Raw genomic sequence first — 3550 nt, 5'->3', positions numbered from 1 at the left:
ACAAGGATCTCTCTCCTGATTGACTCGTTAGAGCAAAATCGGAATTGCAACTTTGCAGAGAAGTATGTTAAAAGAAAGTCTTGAACAACATAGCACAATATTGAACTATATGCTAAGTCTGGCCACTAACTTTTGTTTAAATTAATTCATTTATTTTTGTTTCTCACTGCCTTTGACATGTTTATTCAAAATTAGCTGTCCATAGTGACTTGACCATTATGGAATAAACAAATTTAAGTTTATTCCACAGGCTTCTTTTCTTCTGTGGTGGGTTTCTTGTCTGTGGGCTTCTTCTCAGCTGCTCATTTCTTGGTAGCTGCAGCCTTTTTTCCCACCACAGGCTTCTGCTTCTTAACATCAACAACCTTCTTTCCTTTCTTTCCTACCACAGGCTTCTTGCCTGGAACCCCCTTCTCATCTCATTTGGCTTTTAGTGCTGCTGCTGCTCCGTCCACCTGGAGCCTGTGATTCCTGGCCTGGCGAAGAATCATGTTCCGCTGCGTGGTCTTTGCATATGGATTGAACTTCAACATAATTCTCAGGTTTTTCAGTGGATTCTTCTTCAGGACTCTGCGATGAATCTTCTTGCCTGGTGCTCAGAGGGCTCTTTGGATCTGTGGACTTTTTAAGATTCTGCTAAGGTCTGTATTGAGCATCTTGTGCATGGGAAGGTTGTAGTTACTCTTGAGGGAGGCTGCTTTAGCCAAGTGCCGTACAGATCATCTAACTTGTGGAAAGCACTTTCAGTCCCAATGCAGAAACGGCCCACATGCCCACCTGGGGCAAGTTTCAAAATGCTCAGTTTACTTACATTAAGTAGAGTAATTCCAGAAATGTTTCTGAAGACTTTGTGGGGGCGACTTTCCTCGAGAGTCCCCCCGTGTGCCACGGATGAGAGTAAACATGATTGAGACGTGATGTGATCTGCTTGAGGAGGAGAGGTGGCCAGTTTCCCAGAGAAAAAAGGCCTTGAGCAGTAGCCAGTTTCTCAGGGGAGAAAGGCGTTGAGCCCCTTCCTCCAAAGGCTTTTATTGAATTGTAATACACAGGAATACAGGGTGGCAAGGATCAAACAGTAGATAACATTTCAAAGAAATCTGAGGGCTTAGTCTGAGTCAGTCTGTCAGGAAGAGTTTTAGGGTTTCCTGCTCAAACCCTCAACAAATGAATGAAAGCACTCTTAGCAGAGCTTATTTCACAGGTTTATCAGCAAGTCCTCATGATGCCAGATTTTCCCGCAGGACATGCTCTAGCAAGACAAGAAGCTGCACCCTTCGCAACAGGTATTCAGGCTTAAGGGGATTAGAGCCAGGAAGCACGTCTCCCAGAGAACACGGGGACTCGGGCTATGTCAAAGCCTGGGGGCGGGGGTGAGAGTCCATTGCTCCCTCTTTGTCGCAGCCCCCCAAGTCCTTCCATGATGGCCTCCCACGTGATCAAGTCTGGCTTAGGTTGCCCCCACTGTGAGGGGTCTTACCTGTCATTGACTTCCGACCAAGCTTTGAGGGCAGGGAGAGGAAACTGAGGCAACATTTGCTACCAGAGACAAGCTTTGCCTCCTGTGATTCACATTCAAGAGGTCACTGACTCATCCTTGGCCACAGGGGGTAAAGAGTTACAATTCCTGAAACCAGGCAGAGCGGTCCACAACTTTGGTTGATACCATTGTCCTTCTTGTAAATGATGCAGGGTCCCCTGCGCTGGATACAACAACAGTTTCTCATTTTGCCCTTGGCAACTCTCATTCTCTGAGGGGCATAGACCTTTTGGATATCATTCCAGGCCTTAAGCTTCTTAAGAAGAAAGACAGCCTCTTTAGTTTTCTTGTAGATTTCAACTTTATCTTCAACCACCAAAGTAAGTTCAGGAACTTCCTCAATATGAGGACCTTTAGACATGACCAGTGTCAGTACGGCTGAGGCAGCCAGGACAGAGTAGATGGCGCATCGTTTCTGTGTTGTGTTCACTCTGCGTTGCCAACGGTGCCGGGTTTTGGTCAGTGCAAACATGCAGCCCCCATGACACATATTTCCAAAAGCACCCTGGCTGGAATGATGAGTTCCACCACCTCGAATTCTGGGAATTCGAGCCACAGCTCTACCAGCACCCCAAGACTCAACACTGGTTTAATGTCCTGCCAATTCACTGACAGCATAGGGCCATCTATTGTTTTTGCCCAAGTTGATGTGAACTTTGTTCACAATATCTGGTCGAATGGGAGCCTTGAACACAGCAGGCAAAATGATGTTTTTGCCAGATGATTTCCCCTTTTTTGGAGTACACTGATACCAGTGGATGAGCACATGCCATGGCGTTGAGAGGAGACAGCACCTCCTTGGAGCCCCATGGCTCACACAGGAAAAGGCTGGCCACTAACTTTTAGTAGACACAACTTTCTTTCCTTCTTTGTTTCTCTCTCTTGTTTTCTTATCTGGTAAGTACCTATTAACCACAGAGATTTTTTTCTTTAGAATTCAAGGTTTTCCTCTAAAAAGCATGAAAGAAACAAACTAATAGATATTTATTTGCAATTCCTCTTTCTAGGGTTCATTCTTCCCCACCGTTAGGTAAAATATAAAACAAATTAGAACATTTGCCAGGCTAGTCAGCTATGGTTTCTACCAAAGAGCTCTTTGTTCTCTGAATGCATTCAAGTTACTCTCCATATGAATCATACATTTTCATGTCATATTACAGAGCATGTCTGTGATAAAGGTAGGTGTTTACTTAATATTTCTTAATTAATGAGTTTCAAATTACACAAATGGGGAAAATTCATCATACTGAAGTTGACATCATAATGGATGACCTTCATGGATCTCATAAATTTATTAGGTGATTTAACTTAGGCAAATTAATAAATGTCAGTGCCTTGGATTTCTTCCATATATTTCCCAAAGTAAACATTAAAAGATTAAATCAATAGAAGATGAAAGATTAAAGTAATAACAATTACATCAGAATACAAAACAAGGGAAAAAACCCAACCTGTACATCATGTGAACTTTTAGAATTATTTATAGGAATTTCAGTGATCAAATTGAAATTTGTGTGCCATCCAAAAATGTCCCCAAATTGCTTAGATTTCAGAGTCTACAGATACTTAAAGAACCAGTATTTGTTCCACAGGACCCCCTTCTGGGTAGCAGAAACCATATGCTTTGCAGTCTGGTCACTCCCAGTACCTGTGGAGCTCAAAAATAATTAAAACGATAAATCAAACACAACCTTCAAACAAGGATGACACTGAGCTTTTAATGACACATAGATTTTAAAAACAACACTTGAGAGAATAATATTTTGGCACTTGCTTCTGAACCCATTTCTCCAGCCAATATCTAGGGGGCAGGAATCAAAGGAACAAATAATTCAACCAAGAGTTGAAAATCAACCTTGAAATCTCAGATGTGGCAAGATTTATGTTGTCTTCGAAAAGGAAGGAGAGCAGTGGAGATCATAAGAGGAAGAAAAAGTTTGGGTTGCTTAGGGAAGGATAACATTGCTAAAATTATTAACTGCATCAGTAAATTGGTTGCATCTGTCTGTCAGT

The 3550-nt window shown here is 42.4% G+C and overlaps 1 pseudogene; it reads right to left on the bottom strand.

Annotated features, from left to right (window-relative positions):
• Nucleotides 1–239: 239 nt before the first annotated feature.
• LOC119063481 (60S ribosomal protein L4-like) lies at nucleotides 240–2322 on the bottom strand (annotated as a pseudogene).
• Nucleotides 2323–3550: the final 1228 nt, after the last annotated feature.

The sequence above is a fragment of the Artibeus jamaicensis genome, unplaced genomic scaffold (assembly GCF_021234435.1).
Source record: "Artibeus jamaicensis isolate MK-2021 breed Jamaican fruit bat unplaced genomic scaffold, CSHL_Jam_final contig_233, whole genome shotgun sequence".
In the NCBI taxonomy this organism is placed as follows: domain Eukaryota; kingdom Metazoa; phylum Chordata; class Mammalia; order Chiroptera; family Phyllostomidae; genus Artibeus; species Artibeus jamaicensis.
This window is presented reverse-complemented; position numbering and strand designations above follow the sequence as displayed.